The 25,717-nt window shown below is 39.7% G+C and overlaps 2 protein-coding genes across 13 annotated transcripts in view; one reads left to right on the forward strand and one right to left on the reverse strand.

Annotated features, from left to right (window-relative positions):
* Positions 1-24,357, forward strand: part of LOC309625107 (uncharacterized protein) — a 758,084-nt gene extending 733,727 nt beyond the window's left edge. Inside the window, exons 7-8 of the transcript XR_014242324.1 lie at positions 1,379-1,431; positions 8,306-24,357. The gene's annotated coding sequence lies outside the window, so the exon portion shown is untranslated. The remainder of the gene's footprint in view (positions 1-1,378; positions 1,432-8,305) is intronic.
* The window catches only part of NPAS3 (neuronal PAS domain protein 3), an 853,648-nt gene that overhangs the window by 160,205 nt on the left and 667,726 nt on the right, over positions 1-25,717 (reverse strand). The gene's annotated exons all lie outside the window — the stretch shown is intronic.

Consider the following 25,717-nt stretch of genomic DNA (forward strand, 5'->3'; position numbering starts at 1 on the left):
TCGGTTTACATGTTACCACTAAGTTCCTAAGGGACCTCGGTCAAGTCAGGTACCACTTCTACTTTTCTCTTTTAAAAATGCCTACCTGGCAGCTGGTTTTTTGAGGATCATGTAAGAGAGCAGATTCTAAAAGGATAATTATTGATGTGAAAAGCTTTATATTCTTGCTCCAACCCTCATCTGGTAGCTCATGCAAGAGCGTGTCGCAGAGGGCAACTTAGTTTGGGGAAAGCCCAAAACTGCCCCTCATGTTTCTGAACTCAGAAAGAAAAGGCCATCTTCTTGACCAGGAACAAAGAGGGGAATATATAAACTTTTGACCCTTGAATCTATTATCATCGTCTTTACTGCAAATTCCATTTTAGAGGCCATGTTATATAAACTACCAACAAGTCCTTAGCGTTTCCAGAAGAGCTAAGTAAATTATAACTTTCTTAAGAAAAACACAAAAAGACTAGACAATTTTTTTCAGATGATATCATAGCTGGCAGTATCAGTGATCATGAATATAAGCAGAACTAATAGTTTTTAAGAGCAGCACAATTCTTGATATTCTACATTTGTCTCCAGCTTCTATTTCTTGAGATGGGCCAAGCCAATGAAAATTATGTATATTTATCCACCTTTGCTGATTCCTGATACTCTGGGCTTTTTCTCTTATACTTTTTGTTACAGGGTAGAAATGGGCTGAAAGCGGTGTATCTTCAACCTGGCGTGGTAATAGCTACCAGTGCTTCAAAAAGCCTCGCTTTAAGGTCGTTTTTCCTAAAAGCGGTCCTAGGGAATCATGCTCTGGGAAGGCTTTGGCGTATTAACCTTTGTGATGTATTACATTGGATGGGCCTTGGACACAGGTCTGAGCAGAACAAAACCAAGGTTAAATGGTACAGGGCCCTTTCTAAGTCAAATAACTTCTAAGGAATTTATCAAATCTAACTTCTGGAGTGTCACTGGAGAAGTGAAAAATAATGCTAGAAGTCATTGTATTCCCTGCTTGAGATTTAGGACAGTTACATTACTTTAAAATATATCTGTGTTCATGGCTGTCAGAAGAAATCCTAACAAAATCCACACATTTGCCACATCCATTACCACTGTAAAGAATTGCTTTGAAATGCTTCTTCTAACAGTTACACAGCTTCAACTTCCTCATTTGAGGCTGGGCCTTTCTAATTCTGGCCTGAAAGTCTTCACCGAAGGAGCCAAGCTCTGGTGTGGCACCTACCAAATGCAAAGTTCTCATTGGCAGTGAAAAATAATAATAGCCCATGTCTATTGAGTGCTTTTGTCTACCATGTACGATATGTATTGTACAGTTGAAATTTAATCCACTGAACAGGACTACATGGCTGGCAATATTATTTTCTCCATTTTACAGATGAGAAAGCTAAGGAGAGAGATGTTACGAGTTAACCCAACATGACACAGATGGTAAGTAGAAGAACTGAGATCAAACACAGCTTGGTGCTGACTCTGGAGGGGTCCCCCTACACAGCCAGGCCCATGGAGAGTCATGATTTGGGAGAAACAGATGGAGGACTAACCACCCATCTGTTTGACCATGAGCATCAAATAATTGTCTTTAATACTGATTTAACACCAAAAAGAAAACTTTCCAAATATAATATAAAAAGGAAACTTTTACTAGACTGAATACAGACAGTCACAAGTGTTTGGTAGGTGGAAATGTCCAATACTTTTCACTCCAAATTCTTTGATAGGCCACATCACCAACACAGAATCAACACTATCAAAAACAAGTCCTCTTAATATCCTTTCCTTCCTTTTACAAAGTTGCACGTTTTAAAGCACCCTCCTTTCAAATAAGCCACTAACCCTACAGGAACTAGGCAGCATGGCAAGGAATCTCTTCATGAGAGGCACAGGAATGAGAAAGAACAGCGTGTGATTGGGGATCGGGCCCAGCTCCTTGGTGGAGTAGATTCTGCACCTTAGGCAAGTGGGCAGAAGGCAGTGCTTTACGACCACCACGTTTAGCACAACTTCTAGATTCTTGGATGTTTTCTTCATGCGTGGCGATCATTCTCCTTAAAAAATATACGGTAATAATGAACGATCATCTTGTTTTGTGCTAAATAATGAGACAGATAAAAACCGTAGCTACTCATGAGTGCAAAAGTGAAAAAGAAAAACGGCAAACAAAAAAGGTAAGTCATTTGTTGTAAGAACCCACAAATAAATTAAACCCTCGCCTAAGATGTATTGATTTTATGTGGCCTCTCCTGTAGAATAATGTCAAGGGTTCCTGACAATCCATTACATTCAATAGGCAAAATCTCCTTATAATTTTTTTTTCTGTTTCCTGAACGATATATAATCTATTTTTTCCCTTGATGAAAAAGCAGGGCTTTATAAGCTTGAAAATTCTTTAAAGTAGTGAACAAAGCTGACACTACATGGAAAAGTTTCTTCCGATCACTTCTTCAACATCATATGGGGAGAAAAATTAGTTATAATTGACCCTATAAATGATGTGCTAAATAAGTCTAAACCCATGGATACTTTCTAAATATACCAACTGGGTCCAGCAAGCTGGAAATGATTCTTGGGTCGTTTATTACAAAGTTAGAAATGGCGTGATAGAGTGAGTGCTTTGCATTTTAACTAGAGATTTCAGTACTGAAGTTGAAAATTTAAAAATTAATTATAGATTCCTCACTAATTTTCAATGAAAAAGATTCACTTCTCATTGTCTTTAGATCATTATTGGGAACTCATTCTTTACTGCCAGTACTAAAAGTGACCTCAAAGAAAACGTTTTAAAAATAGTGTTATTACACCACAACTTTAGAGAGATGCTTTTCTCAAGCCTGTAATAAAAAGATTATTTTTACCGTGAAAAAATAAAATGCCTCTGTCTACAGTGATGCTGAAGGAAAACAAATATAGATATAACGGTTCTAGTAGAAGAAGAGCGAATAAGACCAATGCTTTCGATCTTTAAACCTGCAATTACTCCGTGTGTGTGTGTGTGTGCGTGTGCGCGCGCGCACGTGTGTGCATGCATGCACACACGTACATGCACACAACAGTGTTATCGTGCATGTTCTCCTCCTGCTGATAGCCTGGTAGCAGGAGGGAAACGAAGACGCTGGAAATTTCTTAACTGGCAAGGAGATTTTCATTTTGAGTGTTTAATCGTGGTGCCTGGTTTTGAAATCGAGGGGCCTGGTGTGCCTAGCAATGGAATTCCGGAATTTCACAATTGTGTGGCTCTGAGGAGGACTGTCTGACTGGTGAGTCTTGGATCCCTGCATCAAATGGCTGTGCCGCCTTGGCGCATGGTCAAAATATCCATGTTTTACAGTCTCTTGGTGGTGGCTATTTGATTCTCAAGATTTAACCTAGACTTCTGTAGAAACTCTCCCAGGCTAAGCGCGGCTTTGGAAAGGTCCTCATATGTCAGAGAAGACGGGTCTTTAAGGATCAGAAGAAGAGATTCTCCAAGCCGACCACAGGGAGCCGGCAGAGGATAGTGGGGGATGCAGCGACAGAGGGGCCGCGAGACCGGACAAGTGCAGGGCATGAGCATGTCTGGAGGGTACAGTGATGGTTCCATGGCTCATACAGGATGTTAAATCTGGACTGTGTCTGATATTTATTAGGTGATGCTGGTGCTGTCACAATTAAAAGAAGGCTGTGATTAAACTTCTAAATTGGGGCCAAGAGAGTCTGGGGAAGGGGAAGCCCGATGGGAAGTCACTGCCATGTCCAAGGTGAGACTCTGCTCTGCCGCCTCTGCTCCTCCCTGACTCCTACCTGTGGGTCCACGAACAAACCCAAGGCTAATACATCTTGAAAAGATACCTCTCCCCCAGCTTAAAATTCCCCTGGTCTTCGTCCGCCTCTCTCCCCTTTTTCCCTTCCCAGCTAAAAGATTGTTGAAAAAGTAATCTAATCTCCTTATCCCCACTTCCTCACACCCTCTTCCATCAGCAACCCTGTGGAAACTGGCCTTCGGATGGCCTGCTCCGAAACCGCTCAAGCCAAATCTCCAACAATCTATTAATTGTCAAATCTGATGGGCATGTCGTAGGCCTCTTCCTATCTGGCCCCTGCACATTCGCCATTACTAACCGCTCGTCCTTCTCAAAACACTCCCCTGTCTTTAAACGGCACCATGTCACCTTTCTGCTGCCTTTCCTACCCCTCTGTCCACATCTGAAGAACTTTTGCATGGGCTCCCCCTTTATCCACCAGCTCTATAGCTGTTCTCATGCTACACTTTCCTTAAACCAGTGCTTCTCAAACTAGAGTATACATCAGACTCACCTGGGGGGCTGGACTCTGGTGACTGGGTCCTAAGCCCAGACATTCTGATTCAACAGGCATGGGGGTGGGGCCCAAGGATTCACATTTAGAAAAACAAGTTCCAGGGGATTCTGCTGCCGCTGGCCTGGGACCACAGTTTGAGAACCACGGCCTTAACCAGTCTTTTCTAGACCCGTGGCTTCAGCTACCGTCATACTGATGGTTCACTACCATGGACATTCCTGAAACCTCAGACTTGGAGAGCCCTTTTCCACCTCTCTATCCTAATATCCCCCAGGCCTCTGCAACTTAATCTGCCCCAAAGTGGAGTGAGTCAAAGCTCCCTTGCTCGTTCCTCTCCACACCCCCAAATCTGCTCCTCCTCCTGTATTCGTTATGTTGGAGAAAGGCACCCCCCCACCCCACCCCGACTTAGCCTCCACGTGTCACAAACTCCCAGGAATTACTGCCTTCAACATTCCCTGGTTCACGCACTGCCTCCTGTGCCCACTGTCACTGCCATGCCTGCGTCCTCACAAAACTCCTCATCTCCAGGCACAGTGAGGTACCCACAGCAAATTTGTTCCTTCTGCCTGAATTTAACATTAGTTGCTTCCCTAATGCCCTTGGCTACTACCCTTATCATGTGCACTTACTATGCATACTGTCTGGGTCACCTTGGACTGCCATAACAAATTACCATAGACTGGGTGGCTTACATAACAAAGCTTTGTTTCTCACAGTTCTAGAGGCTGGAAGTCTAAGATCAAAGTTGCCAGCAGATTCAGTGTCTGGTGAGACCTAGTTTGCAGATGGCCACCTTCTTGCTATATCCTCACAGTGGAGAAAGAGTTAATCTCTCTCATGTCTCTTCCCATATGGGAGCTAATCCCACTTGTGAGGGCTCCACCTTCATGTCCTAGTTACTTCCCTAAGGCCTCACCTCCAAATAGATCACAATGGAGATTAAGACTTCAACATATAAATCTGGGTCGGGGGATGCATGTTCTGCTGACATTTTGGAAACACCATGTATTTAATTTTAGTAGCACCAGGGCTTAGTAATGTGCAAGGCACCCTGAAAGGACCAACATTTTGTTATTTTGACCTGACTTAAGAGTTTCCTGGGAAGAAACAAACTGCTTCTGAACTCTTTCTTAGGCATCGTTACATCCCCTTCAATTTCTCTGGCAACTAAGCTGGCTCTGAAGGGGCTGTAGTATATATTTTTCTTTCTGGATGAGCTTGGTTATGGTACTAACAAATAATTCTAGGTGCTTTTTATTCCAGGAACAGAGATGGTTGGCACTCGATTTCTCTGACATAATTTTGCATTCAGACAATAAGCTAAATATTCTTTGGTAAGCCTGAGAAGTAGAGAGAGATTTAAGGAGATGTGGGCTCTAGTTCTGGCTTGGCTACAAGCTGCCCAAACTCCATGGACTCGAGATCTTTCCCTACAAAACGAGACACTTGGCTTATCAAGGTTATCTCAGTAGGGCAGTTTTCAGTCCGTTAGTTTAGCATATTAGCAATAATTTCAACTTAGTATAATGAAGTACCTTCGAGCATGAGCTGATGAAAGAAAAAGGACTTCCCCTCTGTAAGACTGCAGGAGAAGTCAAGAAACAATGGAGCGATGTGGAGTCAAAGTAGGGACCCCTGTGTATGAGGAACGGGACTTGGATCCTGGGTCTCTGGGGAGGCCCAAACCAGAGACTCTGGAAACGGTGGCCAAAGGAGTCCACTTCCAGGGCTAAGAGTCACCTCCACAGACAGAACAGTCACTGAAGTGAAACTAACGTGGGGAACACTGCAATTTCTCACACATATGTTTAACATTTTAGCAATTCCCATGTTTGACCCAGTGTCCTCTGAGTGCCTCTTAATTCCTTTGTGTCTAGTGGCTTACATCACCATTGAAAAAGTTATAGTCTAAAGATCACCAGCATCAAAACTGGTAGAGGATCAAAATGCGTATTTCCAGGCTCCAATCTAGACCTCTTGAACCACAAGGGCCCCATGTGACTCTTATGAATATTAAACTCACTAAGCTTAGAGAACCGTTGCTAAGTAAAAAGGACCCACTCAAGTACGGCTTAAAAGTGACATACTGGACTCCGTCAACACCTAGAAGGTCAGTTACCATTTGGTTCTTTCACCAGGCATTATCTTCGCTCGCCTCTGAGACTTATCAGTTACACAGATACTATTTTCATTAGACGTTGTGAGACTAACCAATCTTTTACTGTTTTAAAACCTATTTATTTTCATTGTGGTATCATCATAAGAGATAGTGTCTATGCCAAGGTCTAAAATCCTAATTAGATCCCTTGTTGCTAGCTGGGGTAGCAAGGAAGAAGATTCAGTATCCCAGTAAGACCTCTTTGATACATCACATGCAAATGAAGGATGCAGTTAATTAAATATTTCATCGACTCTGCCCAAACTCAAATGTACCCTGTTGAGCTCTCCCTTAGGTTGATACCACAACCATCACATACAATGGCAGCAGAGGGAAGGGTCACTGTAAGATGTAATACAATAAATATATCAATTGAAGACCAACATTAAAAGAGTTATTTGCTAATGGGCACCATGCCAGGGTTACTCAGGCAATGCTGCCTGCAGAATTCCTAAGCTGAGTTCACAAGATACAGATCGATGCACCTCCAAAGAGAGTCTATATCAATCTCCATTTCATTCATTAGCTCCCACTTCGAGCTGGTTGGCTGCTAGTTAACTCTTTAATGTGGGAGAAACTGTCAGTGTAAAGGCCACTGGGACACGTGCTCTTCCCAGCTGTACTTGACCTGTCAATATTTCTTGCAGCAGAATGTTTAAACTGGTACGGCTAATGGCAAAATGGAGACCTATGGGGTTTGGGAGGCTTTCATAGCTTTAGAATGGCTTACCATCCAATAGCAAACATTAGTAAATTCACCCCATTGCTGTATTTCTGCCTGTGCCTTACTATCCAGGTGCAACAGAAGCTAGGATAAAATTATTTTCCATAGTTCTATTCTGGAACTCAAAGGTATTTTAGACTACACATTATGTAAATGTGGGCTCCACTACAATGAGATACTATCACACCAAGGATTTGGCTGCAGTGGAGATCATTAGTTTGTGATTCAGCTCTAAAGAAACTCCAAACAATGAGGCAAGCAAGGCAGCCCTTTCTATAAAGTTAGGATTCATTTTCAGCTTGTATTGGTCCAGGGACAACTTTATTGTTGCACAGTAGAAGAACCTGGGTGCTCAGGGGGATGCTCGGTGCAGGAACTATTTCAAGCCCTTCTGAAAATGTAAATAAGAGTTCTAAAACATAAAGGCATAATTACCAAAACAGAGAACAGTCTCAGACCACCAGGAATAGCTGGCTTCGCTTATTTTCTTTCCACAAATATTGAGTTTACTAATTTCCCTTGCCTTACTGTTGAATAAAATCAATTTTCTTAGTAGAGCTGATCTCTGCTTTGTTGGAGGTTAGATGTGAAGTTGATATGCATCCTTAGATATACTGTTTGGGAGAAAGCCTTGAATATTTAACCCTACATCACAGCAAGCCCTCCTTTCACCTTCCTGTGGGGCGTCTATTGATTCACTATTTGACAATCAGAATTCTCCATAGGTTAATTGACATATTTGGAATTCATGGCAAGGAAAATCTGTGCATTATTTTAAAACTCCTGTCAAATTGTTTGTAGATACGGTTTGATAACAACACCTGTTTTTCCCTCTCTTGGCCGATACAATCCATTGAGAATCCTGGTTTAAAGAATTTCCCTGCAGAATTGTCAAACATATGTATTTGTATTTCATTACTCGGGTAATAGCTGATTTGCCAAGTTCATTTACTACTAGTTGCTTCTCAAACATCTCAGTGGGATAATTAAGGAATACTAAGAACTGAAACTGTACTAAGTTAGGAGTGGGCTGGAGCCATTGCCCAAATCCCAGTCCTGATTAAACTGCTGTCCAGAATTAAATATTCAATAACTGAAATGCTCTTTTCTTCCTTTACTCTCAGCAACTTATCATCAAGAAGATGGAGCTACTTCCCAAGTTGCGCAAAAGAGACGCCCCCCCCCCCAAATTATCTGCACAAATCAGATCAAAATCCTGCAGACTTTCAAGTGAAAAGTATTTTCACTCAAAATTGGTAATGGTCTAAATGGTGCCTCTTCTCAGTGGATATACATGTGGGGAGAGAAAATAAATAGTAGCTCCAGGAGTATGCCTTGGAAGGGAGTAAAGAAAGGCCAGACACAGTTCAAGGTTATAGCTGAACACAACGGCACTGATGAGAATTTGGACAGCTAATACCCTCTCTTGAGAAATTGTGAATGTGAAGGATTCTGGAGAAGAATGTTGAAGTATGATAGCATTAGAGTTTAAATGCTCTCAAAGAATCTTGCTGGCTCATTGCACAAAGAAAAGAGAGATATTTTAATCATGAGCTATCTATCATCACTTGAATTTGAAGGCCTGTTGTTTGAAGTCACAAGCTACTGACTCCCATGATGTAAGTTTTTAGGTCTCTTGCCGGAACAAAAAAGGTATGAAAACGGGGGAGGCGGGTAGGGGGCTGGGGGGAGCACAAAGAAGCCAAATGGCCATGGACCCGACAGAGAGAAGATACTGTGTCTGCAATGCTGGCTCCTTTAAATTTTGTTCAAGGAGAAGAAAGAATAATTGAATGGCGAGTTTCTCGGACTCTTCCCTCTGGAGAAAATGGGAATATATGAGAGAGAGACGAGAGAGAATGTACTTAAAAATAAACTATTAAGGAGTACAAGCCCCATTGCTATCATAAGACAAACACATTTGATTCTTCAGTCCGTAAGTTTTCGAGCTCACATACACATTATAGGAAAGAATACCCAGGGACCCAAAACAAAATTCTGTTTAAAGTGCAGGCACCAAACTAGGAGATGGCTGAGCTCTCGTGTTAGACAAAGAGTCTAATGTGAAAGGGCACTTCTGATGATGATCCTCCATTATTTCCCATCTCTCCTGTTCCGACGTGTACTTCTTTTAGACATACAGCTGATAGACTCAAGGGGCCCCTTAATAATTCCTTGGAGGGCTGCACATAGTTTTCTATCCACTAGGCATTGGGTGCTCAGAGTGGAGGTTTTATTGATTTTTCCCAAAGTGAAAAAGTTACCTAACTTAGGACTGACATGATCTTGTTTTACCCTATTTCATTACATGAGAAAATTGTAGTTTTTTTTTTTTTTTTTTTTTTACTCTCTCAATGCCCAGGAGCCCAGGCTTAAGGAGGGGAAACAGTTCAGACTCTTCAAATAAAATAAAAGTAAGACAGAAGAGCCGAGAGCTTCTCTTGTCACATTTCTACAATTTCCGGCTTTCAAGCCGCCACTTACAAGCCACTTCTTGACATAATCTTTGGGCTTAAGCATGTGGAACAGTGGACCAACCAGCTTAATAAAAAGACAAAGATGATACGCAACTAATGGACAGGGCATCGCAACTAGGTGTTAACACATCATTCATTGAACTAAATGCTCTTTCAAACTCTGCAGCAGAAACAATTAAAGTACTGACGGCAGTCTTAAGTTGCTTCAAATTGTCTGGCACAATTGATCCACAATTATCTTTGTACTCCCCGAAGCCCCCGAATGCTACCTTCTTCATTGACTTTAAATTTCCTTCACAGTTCTCCAACCTGTGTTCTGGCATACTGAATATCTGACAGACTGACTATCCATTGGAGAAGGCCATTTTGATAATCTTGGAATCCTAAATATCCCATTAAAAATCCGAGCTGTATGCCCCTTGAATGCTTATAACCAGCTCTTCATAACAAACAAGAAATCTTGCTGAACATTTAAAGATGAGTTAAACTTTAAGACAAAAGAGATAAGCTGTTTTTCCATTAGTTTCATAACACAACTTGTTAGGGAAATTCTGTGACACAGAATTTATGGCAAAGAAAGAGGCAAATTCTACTTCCAAAGTTTTAACTTTAAACTGACCCATGTCTGGTATGGTCAAGGAATTTTGTTCGCTATTTTTGCATCCTTGGGCCAAGACTCTGATGGCCAATACAAACACTGTTAATGAAACTTCATTTACATGGCTCTTTGGACATCTCTTTGTTAAAAAGAAAACTCTGAAGTGGCTGATTTATCAGAATTGCTGTGAAAAGCCTCTGAAATACAACCAGATGTGCTTTGTTTCCAAGGTGTTGTGAAAAGGAATTTGTTTTGGGACACAGGCAGAGATGTGTTCATTAACACTCTCTATCTTCTACAAATAAATATCTTTCTAATTTTTTCTTTTTACTTTAATCTCCTCCCCCCCCCCCTTTGTTGTTGATGTCTGGTAGGAAATTGTGCACAGTTATATGAGTGAAAAACCTCGAAGATGGAGAGAATCAGGTGTCTACTGTGAATAACGGTGCTGTTGCCCTCAGAGGGACACAGTATTTGATCCCAACTGAAAAGTCATTTTTAGCTGTCATGTGAAGGTCTGCAGTGGGGTATATGCAGTGGACTCAAGATCACTGATATAATTTAGTCACACGAACAAGACAATGCATGGATTATCTTTTTATCTAAACTTGTACATTTGATTTTTTTCTCAATTAGGTTCATTCTGATATAGAAATGGTGAAGAATATTTTAGCTGGAACCAAAATTGCCAAGGTTCTTGGACTTCACAAAAGTAAAGGCTAAACGGTGATGAGGGTATCAGTGTCATCATGGAACAAAAAAGAAAAACAACTTTTATTTGTGCAGTATGTGAGGAATCGTCATCAGGATCTCATATTTGCTATCTTAGTTCAGCTTTTCTAATAATGCTGTGAAGATCTCTGCATGGATTTCCATGTATCTTTTTAAAAATGTTTATTAAAATTGCTACTTGATACGATTTTATTATTTTGTACTGTCGAAATTTCTATCCTCTCTGAATAATAATTCACATGGTCTATCGAATATATATGTGATGATAATAAGTCTATATATATCATACATTCCCTAATTCTTTGATGCTTTGCTTGTGGCTTGGGGGAAATGTTAATATTATAGAAGGTGTAGTTTCAGGAAATAAGTACAATACTGTTAACAAACATATTAATATTTAATATTGGAAGCCTCACTCCTACACATAATCTCTCTTCACCTGCTTACTTTTTTTTTTTCCCTTTGCACTTATAACCTTAAGTACCAGATAATCGACTTGTTTGATTGTATTTTCTGTTCACTGTCTATTTCCCTTCACTGGAATATAAACTCCATGAAGGCAGGAGGCTTTGATTTATTCACTGGTATAACCTCAGCACCTTGAATGGTGCCTGTCACATAGCAGTTGTTTAACAGATGCTTGTTAATGAACGATTTCACTAATAAAAAAGGGTAGTGCAAACACTGAATGCAGTTTTCATTCTATAATTCCTTGATTCTATCTTTCCCAATAAGTTAATGATGGCCCCATAGTCTATGTTTAATAATCACCCTAGGGAATATTGCTAAAGGTGTTAAGTATTAATTGCCTCAAACACAGTGGGAGGTATACATCATTGGAGAATTTTTAAGTCTTGTTTAAGATCTTATACAAGAAGCACTGCTTTTCATATATTCAACATTTGAGATATTATCATCTGAAAAAGGAAGGCACATTTTGGGAAATGCAGTGACTACTTCTGGAATTCAATATTTTAACTGCATATAGTTCCCCCTTCAAAAGTAAATTCTATACAGCTATTACTTTCATTAAGATAAATGAGGACTTTTAATATACTTACATGATTACAGATTCATATTCATTCTCATTCTCTCTTTTTCCCTCTCTCTCTCTTACTCACACACAAAGGATGGAGGAGAAAGAACTGTCAGAAAGACCCTGATATAAATGTATAAATGCAAAGAGGAAGGAGCTAGAAGTCCTGGATTGTAGTTTTAGTTTGCTAGTACCCAGGCAAGTGATCTTGGCCCTTAATTTCTCTTTGAAGATTGTTTTGTCATTGATTAAACATTTAAGATCCTATCACTCTCTAACAAGTCTGTAAGCCCACAAATGGAAGGTAGAAAAAAAGTGGGAAAAGAAAGTTAACTTGTGTAAGTGATTCTGATGATAGCCTTTCAATTTTTGATGGATTAAAAAAATCACTAATTCCCATATTGCTTTATCACGTCGCATTCTTTATACCTAGAACATTATTATCATTATTTAGAGACAACAGAGTTCACGTCTGGTCCCCCAACTCAGAGCATTGCCTTTGGTGAACAATTCTGTTGCCTATATAATTAATCAGAGGAAATTTCAAAAGAGTTGATACCATCAATCTCTTTGCCAACATATCTGACAGCTTATTTCATCATGCCTTTGGAATGATGCCAGATAGCAAGAACTAGTAACTTCAGGCAAACCTTGTCCTAACACCTGCTTTGTTACCTACCCTGCTGGATACAGGTGGTTCACCAGAAACAAGCCAGTATAGAGAATTTCATTGTTACTTCTGTATCTTTAATCAACTCTCCCTAGCTTCTTCGAAGGAATTCATCCCTACTTGTCACAAGTGGACCAGGTAGCAGCTCCCCTACAGTAAAGGAAAGACTTTTCCCTACTGTATTTATTAGAACCTCCTGTATGTTGGCTACTCTGAAGAGTGGTCTTATCTATCATGTTTATACCTATGGCTTTCTGCTCAGAAATTAAAATAAGCTGGTGATGACTGGGAAAACTTAGGTTGATTTATATTTTATATTTTTAATTAGTCAAGACCAACAAGATGATTATATTATTCCCATTTAAAAATTTAAGTAATCAAAGCAGAGCAAGTGCCAGGGTCACCAATTAGGCTCCTGCGAAGACCAAGATTACAATACAAGAGTTCTTGGTACATTATGTTTCCAATTATATAAAAGGTTCTCTTGCACTAAGACAGATCCTACACAGTCAAATATAAAACACACTGGATTGGAAATCAAATAATATGGATTTTACCACTAATTTACTATAACACCACAGGTAGTTATCCCAGTTGTGACTTCATTCATTCAATATTAATTTATGTAATAAACAAATACCCAATCTGTGCACACGTACACGCATGAAATAGGCAGAAAGTAGTTTCAAGGTGACAGATTGACAAGAGAGTGTATAAACCACATGTACAATGCTGAGGGGATTCAAAGGAATTGATCTTAAGGGGCTCTGCTAGGCTGACTGGTTTTGACATCTGGTCCTTCCATTCAAAGTGACAATGACATAATTAACCAAATTATAAGGTTGTTTTGGACTTGTGAAAATACAGCTTCAAACGTTTTTCTGGTCTATCAATTTTGCTATGTTTGAAATAAAATGATTGCTACTCTAATTAATAAAATGAAAACAAACTATGTAGTTCTTCTCAAATGCTGTGGAATAGTCTATGCCAGTGATTCTCCTTATTTTCTATGTCAAGGACCCTTTGAGAATCTTATAAAAGCTAAAAAACCTCACCTCCAATCATAAAAAATAGGTGAACACAAAATTTTGTATCAATTTCAGGGATTCAGAAGGTCCCCAAATCCTATCCCTGGATCTCAGGTTAGAAATCTGTGTCCTAAACTGAAAGGCGACACAGCTTCAGGAGGATATCCTCATTTGCTGCGATGATCTTGATTCTAGCTCCACAATCCATTTATTCCACAGATTTTATTAAGCATCTAAGATGTGCCACATGCTGTTCCAGGTGATGCGATATCACAGAGAACAAAACAGACAAAGTTTCCTGACCTCAGCAGGGCGGAAAACAGACAATAAACAAAAGCAATAACTAAATTATATGGCACGCCAGTGGGTGATAAGTACTGTGGAAAAAAATTAAGTTGGGAAGGGGACTGGGGTGCCAGGGAGCATGGAGCAGGAGGTTTGTAATTTTAAATAGGGTAGTCGGGGAAGTCCCCCCCGAGCACGTGACATTTAAACAGACTCAAAGGAGATAAAGGAACAGCCAGCTAGTTGTCCTGGAAGAGTATTCCAGGTAGAACACACACAAGTGCAGGGGTCCTGAGAGGGTGGAGCCTGGTAAGCAGGTAGGAGGGCTGGAATGGAGTGAGAGATGGGGAAATAGGAGGAGATAAAAATCAGAGAAACAGAAGGCGTGTGGGGAGAGGACAGTGGCAGATCACAAAGGACCTCAAAGGCCTTTTGACAACTTTGAGACGGAAAGTCCTTGGAGAGTCTGAAGCAAAGTAACGTGATCTGATTGATGTTTCAACAGGACCTTGTGGCTGATGGGTTGTGAGGCAAGAGATGCGCAGTGATTGGGTCACTGCAGAGATTCAGAGACAGATGACGTGGCTTGGGCAACAGTGGTAGCTGGGATGGGTGAGAAGTCGTCAGATTTTGGATGTATTTTGAAGGCGCATCCAAATGCTGATGTATTCTATGTGGAGTATAATTAAAAAAAAAAAAGTCGAGTATGCCTCCAGGGTTATTTTGGCCTAAGTTGCCACTCACTTCAACTGCAGGAGGAATAGAATGGGAGTTAGTGGGTGGTGGTAATCATAATACAAGCATTCGAAGGTTTGCTGGAAAAATACTGTTCACTATCTATTCTACTTTGTAGGCTGATCTAAATTTCTCCACTTTTATTTATGACCAGTATTTTCAGCAGGAAATTGGGCTTACTATTTTTACTTTTATTTAGTTTACAGTTCAGTGGATCCACCTCTCCCCATAGAGCCTTCCTTGACTGGTCTAGCTGCCTCTGAATTCACAGCCCAATTTGGCCATGTACTTGTTGTTTAGAAAACTGTTCTTTAAGTGTTACATATGTTTTGATGTTTTAGCTTCCTCATTAGAATGTAAGGTCTAAAAATGCAGCATCTATCTCCAATCCCTCTTTTGTATTTTACCAACTGTACCTAGCACGGTGCTAGGTACCAGGCAAGTAGAATTATTAATACAGTTTTGGCTGATAAAAAAAAATCTCTACACTGTTCTTCCTTACAGCAACTTCCTTTCTTTTCATTTTTGCACTCAGCTCTGAAAATGGAACAGCTTGAGACATCAAAGCCTTTTACAATTTGACTAAGTTTGTATAATCGGTGAAAAGATAAACCGCATGCAACACGTTTGTGTCTCAATCCCTTTCCTGAGCTACAATCTGGGTGTTAATAACTAAGGCCAACACTTGGGTGAACTCAGTGGAATCTGAAATTTTGATTAATGCTACAACCGCATTCATATGATTTGCGTCTTTGAGGGAGGATCAATGTTTAAAGATCTGTCAATCCTGTTCTGTAGAGTTTGAGTGTTTGATCCTTTTAGCGTTTCTTTTTAATTTTCTTACAAGTGAAACATCAGGTTCATTATCAATTGATTAAATTGGCAGGCAGTCAAGTAAAGAACAAAATCATATATGGTTGCCTGAATTATTAAGGTACTAGTAACTTCATCATGTTGGCACAGCAGAGGGCTATTAAAGATTACAGTAAATGTTTCTAGCACTTTTAATAAAATGGCTTTTTTTCCGAGAGTTCATCTTGCATGTTAGTGGTAAAGAGAGCTTCTTTCTATGTTTCCACTTGATTGATGCATACCAATTCTGGACCTAGTAGACTTTACTTAATCTGTTGTATCCGACTTATGTTTATTCCTACTCTATTGGAACCCAGTGGTAATCAGGAGAGTTCTGAGGCAGAGAACAGTGGTCTGGAAGATCAGGAGCAAAACACCCGGGGAGAGAGATGGGGTAAAGCAGACAGATGGGCACTTCACATCATTTCTGGCTCAGGCAAGTGGTTACTGGTCATTGTGCCTTTCGCAGTCATTAAAATTTACCTATTTTAAATTCTGACACTGGACCTTTCCAGCTCTTTCTTTTCTCCCTCATTATAGGCTTGGAGCAGGAGTTTATTTCAAAGTACCCTCCATTACAGACCTGTCATTTGCACTGTGTCCTCTTTCTGAGTGACCTTTCCCCTCTCGGAGTCTCGTCATTTCTAAAACTTGAGCACTTCAAGAGGAGAGGATGTGAGTGTCGGAGGAAAGGCGAATGCATTTACTTGTGCCTTTTTCTTCTTTCATCTGTTTCACCCCTTGGAATTTGCTTATTTTGGTTTTGATAAGGAAAGGGATATTTCTCTAATTTGTGAGTTATCCAGGTCCTTTATTGCTTATTCTTTGACTGCCTTTACTCAGTTTTAGGTAACCTATGACTTGCTACCACATCTCTCGGAAGAGAAAGATAATTAGGAAAATGCATATTAGCCAATTTCAGAACTTACTAGCTATCTATATATGAAATTTTATGAAGATGGGGTATGGAGATAAATAAAATTAGATTTCTCTACTGTAAGATTTAAATGGATTTATATTGTGTCTTTTATTATCATGAATAATCCATTAAAAGATTTACACACAATGATTCAAGGTATGCGGACTACTATCAACCAGACAGGAAAAGAAATACTAGACTTGAGACTCAACTAATGTGATTTTACACACTCTGATGTCCCTATATTTTAGCTGGGAAAAATGAGTATTTTTTGACAGTATTTGGATGCCATAATATCATAGCTAACTCTTCCTTCAAGCCCAAACTTAAGTTCTGTTTCCTCCGTGATACTTGCCCCTAATTCAAAGCATCTTTCAAGGTCCATAAATATGACTTCTTTTTTATAGTTCCATATCCACTTCTACTTTACCTTTACCACCTGATGTGTTACTTATTTCAACCCCACCATTTCACATAGTTGGACAGTTCTTGAAGGCAGCATCTTGTCTTTAAACAACTTTCACATAGGCCATAGTCACTAGTATAGTTCTAGTTGCCATAACCATCCAAATGACTAATTTGTAAAAAAAAATATATGTCTTTTGCTAATGGCAAAGCCTTCTCATATCTGATCAGATTTATTAACTTTCTAGCAAGCTAGTTGGATGACATATCACCTCATGTTAGCTTTAGATTGCTCATAAAAGTAGGAAAAAATTACTCTGTTAACTAAGGTCGCACGTGCCAACCATTTTCTGAGCCCACCTTTGTTAGATAGTTGGCTCTCTGAGAAGAATGATTGCCTGTTTATTTAACAGTCAAATTGAAAAAGAATAAATCAATAAGGCCAACCCGTAGGGATAAATTCGTAGCCCAAGTGAACTTTGGAAAACTCATAGAATAAAACAAATATATGGGGCATTATAACTGACCAAGTTATGTATATAATAATGTTGACTTTTAAAGATTAATTTTGAAATAAAAGTTAATGAGGAAGATTCTAAGTTTTATTCACATCTTATCTAAAGTCATTTTATTCTAGAAAAATTGTTAACGTTCATCTTCGCCACTTCTTTGAAATCAGTCTTTCTATATTCACATAATGTCCACGTGCACACATATACACAGTGCATATACTTCTATCTTCTTGCTCTCACAGAAGCGCATCCCTATTTTCAAAGAGAGAGTTTATCTTTTTAAGGGTGTGAGAACAGAAGCAAAAGAACGAAGGACCTCTCCAGTTCCATTTTCATAATAGAATTCTGTTGTTCTGGAATGATTTATTTTTGAATGAGGAAAAATGTAAGGAACTTGGAACACAGACAAAAGTACCTTCTCATCAAAGGTTGTCTATCGTTTCATGAATCACATGTGATGGATGAGATTTATGAATTAGAATCTGTGTCAAGAGATTTACAACATACTAAATTAGTTATGACATCTTCTCGTTGGTGCGCGTAAACTTTCAACAAAATATCTATATCGTCAGCACAGGACCATGGTTGTCCCAGTTCCTTCATTCCACTGCAGCACATCCAGACCCTGTCACTGTAGTTGATGAATTCTTGAAGGAATGGGCCTCAGATCAATTAAAATAAACACCACAAGCTGATTTATCAAATCTTTTCTGAATGCTCTCAGAAAATGTCAAAAATCTGATCCATTGACAGAGAAAAGTCAGAGAATCGTGGCAGCCTATGGGATCACAAGACCTTTTCAAAACCATCATAAATCACCACAGAAAACAAATGGGGCACCATGTGATAAGATTTCTTCTGACAGCTTTGCCTCGGCAAAGATATATATGAGATAAACGGATACCTTCGTCTATACCCAATTGCCAGTTTACAAAGTTCCAAGTTGTCAAACTGTAAAATACACCGGTATCAAAGTCCTTCCAAATAATATACCTTTTTTGGGTATACAAGAATGGATTTAAAATAACAACCCCTTCAGTTCTATTTCATTGTTGCAAGCTATGCAATATCCCTGATGGTGTGTGAGCTTTCTAAAAGAAAGTGCAAGTGTATGTGTGTGCGTGTGCGTGTGTGTGTGTGTGCGTGTGTGTGCGTGCACACACGCACACACACACAGAGCAGGCTCCAAAATTTACCTTCATATACATCCTTGTCTGAACTAATGAAACTTTCTTCACTTTCCATTATTAAAAGAAAACTGCTTTATAGCGCTGAAGTGCATCCAATCAAGGTACCCTTTGTTTTTTTCTTAATCATCCCAGTCTTGTCTCATTTCATATAGGTTAAGAGCACATTCAGAGACAAGGAATAACAGGTTAACCTATTCTAATCTACATCAGGAACAGACAAACGCTTCCATTAATGAGTTTCTGCAAATATTCTCAAACCCTATAGGTAGAGGTATACTGTAAGAGGCCTTGGATTTCAGAGTAAATTTTAATTATAAATTATACCTCATATACTCCTCTATAGGTGGCAAATAAAAACTCACATAAATATTAGAAATTTCATATGATATACGGAGCTGGTTTTCCTGATTCAAAGGAGCCAGAGAGCCTCATTCTGAAAGTAAGACTGAAATCTGAGTCAAAGCAATGGCATCTATAAATTCAAATTTATTATGAACATCTACTGTTTCCACAGTAAAAAAGAAATTGAGCTTAGTCTTATAGGTTTCAGATAACTACTTATTTTTCAAAGAGGAAGCAATCCTATGGACTAGAGAAACAATTCCCTGTGCTACACCCACAACTGACAGCATCTCACTGATTCTCTTTCTACGCCTTTAAGGCCTTAGTCAAATTTTACCATCTCAGGAACATTTCTTCTTCAAATATGGAAGGTCTGATTTGTTTGATGACTAATCCAAGTTGCACTCACTAGAAAAGTAACCTTGCATTTCTTGGTCCTGCCACTAACCAGTTTCTATGAACCATGGTAAACTAACCAGTTTAAATAGTGCGAAACCATTTCATTACTATCAAATATCTGGGATGGGATTCTAGGATCAGGTTAGAGTAGATATCCTGGAACATGTATAGAACAAGATTTGACACTTCTCTTTCAGGATGGTTTAAAGAGAAAATTCATTGTTGAAACTGTTCAATTATTTTGTAGTTGATCCAAGGATTTAGTTTGTTCCACAAACATTTGTTGAGACACCTGCTGTGTCTCACGCACTGGGCTTAGACTCCAGAGTTACCTTGCTCAACAGCTATCACTCAGTAACGTTTTGCAGTTACTAATGGGGAAATAGAAATGTCACCCCTTTTTTCTTTAACTGCTCAGTAATACTAAGTGTATTTCTCGGGAAGTTAAATGGCAAAGACTCTCAGAGACCCTTTTTTGCCATTTAAGGTATCAAAGAATGGCCTTCCTTTAAAGCAATAGTCAACAGGGAAGAGAAGATACTGTAAAAATCACTCTTACCAGGATGTCTAATTTGATAGCCCTTTATCTCAATAATTACATACACTTTAGGTTAGTGCAACATGAATTTCCACCCATTCCTTCACAGCAAATGTTAGGGTCATCGATGGTTACTCTGAAATATCTATTAAATTTGAAAAAGAACAGGAGAGGCACATTACTTCTGAAGGGTGCAAAGCAATTGTGCCATGTGCAAAGCAGGAGAGATACAACAAAGATTACACGTGGCAAAAATTGTACAGATCTTAATCTCAGCTAATACTTTAAGCTGTGGGCAGCATCTCTGTGGGAAGGTGGGTGTTTTTTGTTTGTTTGTTTGTTTTGTTTTTTTACAGAATTTCTTCCCATCTGGAATTCTGTCTCCTGAGGAGGAAGCCACAAGTCCATTCCATGGCCTTCAATTGCTCTTGTACCTTGCCAATTTCAAAATACCAACTAAAAATAAGTCAGTAAATGTAATACACTAATAAAGCTTGAGTGTTTGGCTCTTTTCCAGACTTGAGAACTTGATCACGCTGGCTGCAATGGAAGCTTTGATTTTTTGTTTAGTGTAAAGGAAAATTACTCTATACAGTTTTTAATTCCCCAAGGCTACCCTAAAAGCCTTCCTCAAACTTCTAAGGTGCCTGGACTACTATTTGAGCTTAGAAAAGCTGTTGGCAAATCCCAGTGAAATTTTTTGACAGATTCATCTTTTAGCCTTTGGGAAAGTGAAGGTGCTGCAGGCAAGATATTTGATTAATGCCATGAAAAATAGTGTTGCTGGCACAGCTGGTACGTTGGGAGAAAAATTCATCACTAACTCTAAAACTGCCATGTAATTTTCTCCTCACAGTTCTTTTCCTCACTTGACAGAAGATTTGCACAGGACAAACTAGGCTGACAGAGGACAAGTCAGCCAGATGTTGAGGTATCTCTAAACATGACAGATCACTATGTTTTAGTTCAGATTAATTCGCTTATTAAAGGTAGACCTAAATCACTGGTTGTTGTCAAATCAGTTGTCACCACCAGCAAATCATGTCACATTTCTGAACAAAAATGTTTCCAGTTTTAAAGAGTTGCTCTAACCTCAGCCCCTCTCTGCTGAGAGTGAGATTCCAACAAAAAGCACAGGACCTTCCTTCTCACCAAGGCAAGTATTTCAAAATGTGCATTTCTAGCTCAGCAGCTAGTCAACCACTTGCTTTGTGTGAGGCTAGGAGGAACAGGGAAAGCGTGATTTCAAAGTCTGACAACTGCCAAGCTCGAATGGCTCTGGATTTGTGATCTCACCTTCTCCCCTCATCCCTTGTCCTTAGCCTTTCCATAGTGCTCTACTGGGTGTTACCATGCTCCTGACATCAGCCCGTGGCCAAAGGTAAACAAAAATTCATTCACCAATAAAGAAAATGTCAAGAACAGCCTTCGGAATCAGCAGGTAGTATAGCTGTTCCATAAATTCATACAAAGCATCTTATCCTGTAAGGGCTGGGTGGCCTCTACCAAATGCATTGATTCTTTACCGCTCAACTCACAACAGATCACATGTCCACCTTATGAAGTCAGGACCACCACTGGCCCCAGTTGGCAGGCTTAAGCAAAGTGTCAAGGAGTAAATAAGCCACGGAAAATAGCTAATCTCTCCATCCCAGGAGGTTGAATTAAGGGATGGGAAAAGCTACCAAAAAGAGCAGTGGAAAAATTGATGGCAAGCCTGCTTGCACTGTGGTTGCCTTGTGAAGGGAGAATGGCCATTCTTTGGAGCTCATGGAGAATTGGTGCTCCCGAAAGCAAAATTCCCTTTAAAAGTGCAATAAATCAAAGGAAAGGACCACCATAAAAAGCGACATTTCTGCCTCTTGTGTTTTTCTTTTTTCTCTTAAAGACCACAGTTTAGTAAATCAAGGTAGGTGTATATAGAGTAGACATTGACTTTATAGAAAGAATGGATGGTTATGGGGATACTCAGCAAGGACCCTGGATTCTTAGTTCTCGTTTTGTTGGCTCAAGATCTAAATACGGCACTAGGTTTCCCAGCTAATAAGGAAGTTGATTTGTGCTACTTTTTGACTTTATTCAAAACCTATAGCCAAAGGGCATATGCAATGGAAAGGTAAGTAATCGATTAATAAAATTAAACCAGAATTAAAATGGAAATCATCTCTTTCGGCCCATATTTCTGTTCATGGTACCTGCACTTTCCAGGTCAGAGTCACCAGAATTGACACTTGAGGTGAGCTTTGAGTTCTCTCTCTCTCTAATATCAAATCAGTGCCCAAGTCCTCAATTCCTCCTTCTTAATCCCTTTCCAAGCCCAGTCCTGACCTTCTACTTCTAAAACCTGACTGTAACAGCTCTTCAACCTTCCTGCCTCCCATCTCTCTCCTCTAATCCATCGTGTGCACCACAGGCAAATTGAACTTCTCTTAGTATGACTAAGTTTATGCCATTCCCTGCCTTAAAAACACTCACTGACTTTCTGTTGTCAATCAGATAAAGTACCAACTCCCTAGCCTATAATTGCTAGTGCTCTTAAATCAAGTCCCAATATATACTGCTTTTTGCCCGGCACAAACCTAACTGTTGGGCTGCAGTCAATTATTTATTGCCCTTTGTCATCTTGGTACCCACTTCATCTAATGTTCCCTTCAGCTGGAATGGCTCTTTATCAGCTCTAGTCATTGAACTCCTACCCATCCCTCAAGACCAGTCTTAGTGCACCCTCTTCTGCGAATGCTTCATTGTATCCCTAACTCCTCTCAACTTTCATAGTTCATTTTTTCCCTACAATTCTCATGTTGTGTCTCACTTTCTGCTTTGCACTGTAATAATTTTTGGAATGTACTGAAGAGTCAATTCTTTGGGAATTTGGATAAAAAAATATTCCCTTTCATAGTCTTGTAATTTTTAACCAAATAGGTACTCAAAATATGTTTTGGGTGACTGAGTTTGAAAAAGATTCAGTTATTTTAAATAACTTAAATTCCAGAAGTCTCTGTTCTTTAAATTGAAATTTGGGATTTGAGGGCTGAATAACCAGATAATGGCTTGAATTCTTTAATTCTTTTTTGTTCTAACCTTCAAATAGGTAACAGTGCTTTAAACTACTGAGATCCATAACCCCAGGCGACTAAGAATGTGGTTCTTGAACCAGGCAGTGTTCCTGCTTGAAATACAAGTGTGGACGCAAGGCCTGCAGTGGCTTGACCTCTTACTCCTGCCATCCTTACCATCTTCACCTCTCCAGGGCTCTGGTCTTTCTTCTTTCCATGTTGCCACTCAGTAGACCAACAGGAAATTTAGGGCAGTACTGAGGATGTTAATCTCTACCCACCGATATACAACACAAACATAATTATCTGTGGGAAGCTCCGTGTAGCTTTATCATGCCTATTTAGCAATTAATTACTTCTACAAATATTTTGGGTCCCCTATAAGGTGTCAGGAACTATAACCCAGTAAGAGACTTAACTCAGAGATGCTCAACAATTGCCCTTCAGCCAGATCCTGAGAAGTTTCTATTGGTCGAAGAAGCTCTCAGTGACATGCAGGAAATAAACTATATTTTTTTACATGGGTACAAATTCAGTGGAGAAATGTCTATTTTATAAATTTCGGTCTTCCAGGATTTTTTTCTGATTTTTAGAGCTTAGCATACTTTAGTTTCATGGACCCCCATGAAAGCATCACAAATCATGAGACAGATCCTACTAGGTGATAACTATTATGAGAGAGAGAGAGCATGTTTCTGGCCTTAAGGAATTTACAGTCTGACAGGTAGAGGTGATAAGACAAGCACACATGTAATTACCATATAAGAAATAACAAAAGTGCCATCATAAAAATACATACATAGCAACACGGAGGTTCCAAAGAGACTTGCAAGCCTTGAGGTCAAAGAAGGCCTCATAAAGTAGATAGACTGAATTGGAACTTGAAGGACAGATAAGAGTTTTTGACAAAGAGGTAAATCATGAATTCTGGCTCTGGGGGTTAGAAAGGCTTCATGGAAGCAGGTAGAAAAGGATGAGTAGCATTAACCTGATGGATAAAAGGGAGAAGGATGGCCCAGGAGGACCTGGCCAAAGTCGTGGATGCGTGGCGTACTCCACAGACCGCACAAACGTGATGGGGCTGGAACACAGGAATGGGGGGAAGTGGAGGATGAGGAGGAAGTGTTGAAACAGGAGCAGAATGCGGTACCAACAAAAAAAGCAGTGGAGAATTTTTCAGGTGTGGTTAGAAGACAGCAAATTGTCCAGTCTGCGAAGGGCATAGAGCACACATTATGGGACTCATGGCTGTGAGGTTGGAAAGGAGACAAGGAGGAACACTGAACAAACCCATTTCTCAGGACCTCAGTCTTCTTGGCAACCAAGGAGAGAGAAGGTTCCCTTTTGATCCCAGTACATCATTGCTCTTATGTCCTCAGAGGATCTCTGTTTCCTATGTCAGACCCAGACAGACCGGGTTCTGTCTTCCAGACAGAAACTTCCAGAGTTTCTAAATGGTCTCAGGGTGACCTCTCCTCTGACATGCAGGATTTGTAGGGCCAGGAGCGTGTGCTCTGGAGTCAGCCTGTCTGATTGGGTCCCTGTTCTCCCACTTACAGTGGTGAGAATCTGGGCCAGCTGCACAATCTCTCTGTCTTGTATTTGAGCCATATGTAAATCCCCACTGATTGAAACACAGTAGTCACTCATTAAAATATATGTGGAATTAAAATTTCAATTACCTCACATTGCTGCCATATCCCTACCAAGAATTATAAAATGTGAAACAAATAAAATCAGCAAGCTCTTCGAGTTTTTGTAGGTTGATGGGATTTTCATACCCCTTGTTTTTCTTCTGAGTAATTAAAAGGAAAAAGAAAGGAGGGGGAAAATTAAGAAATCCTAACATTTCTTTATTCAGTGATTCTACCTTGTTAAAAATTGTGAGTGAAAGAAGCCTCATATTTCTCATTTTAGGACATAGAATATGTGAATAAAACTTAGAGTTTTATTTTAAAATTAATTCCAAAGTAAACATTATTATAGACATAACTTGGTCAGTTATAATGCCCCAAATATGAATTTTGTTCTATGAGTTTTCTTCAGTTTACTTGGGCTACAAATTTATTCCTGGAGGTTGGTAATTGATTTCTTCTATTTCAACATGACTGATAAATAAACGTGTTTATAGGCGATAAACAGGAGCAGAAGAATCCAAATCATCTACTTTTTTGGGGCGGGGGGTGGTAGATTTCATCTAATCTTGGCAGATACATGTTTTAACTCTAAATTGCATTTTCTAAAATGGAAACGTTGTCTTTCAATAAGATACCACCCTTAAAAAGCCCTCCACACCCCACACTCTGAATCCACAAATGGCAAACAAAGATTTAAAAAATAAGTGTATTTATTTTTCAGCAATACTATCTTTTAAAGCCAGATGAACTAAAATCCCTCTAAGGGAGAATTTCATTAATTAAAAAAAGTGGCGTAAGTGCTTTGTAACTTTGCCACAGAACATCTGTTTGGACGTGGATGTAATTGGAGAGGTGAAAACGGTGTCCGTGCCAGCGGAGGGTAGAAAAGACAACAGGTTTCAGGGAGTGGGGAAGGCAGAATGTGGGCGGTGATAAAGAAGAGGCTCAGCTGGATGTGTTGAACCACTTTGAGCACAAGTGTGAGTAGAGAGAGAGAGCGCGCGGCTGAACAGTGGGGCATGGCTGATTCAAAAAGAGGTGATTTTTTTTTCCTTTTCATTGTCCCAGCAGGAGCTTTCTGACCAGTCTCCACTGTCTCTCCCCGCCAGCCTCCTGGGTTTCCAG

Source organism: Balaenoptera borealis, assembly GCF_965194805.1.
Source record: "Balaenoptera borealis genome assembly, chromosome: 3".
Lineage (NCBI taxonomy): Eukaryota > Metazoa > Chordata > Mammalia > Artiodactyla > Balaenopteridae > Balaenoptera > Balaenoptera borealis.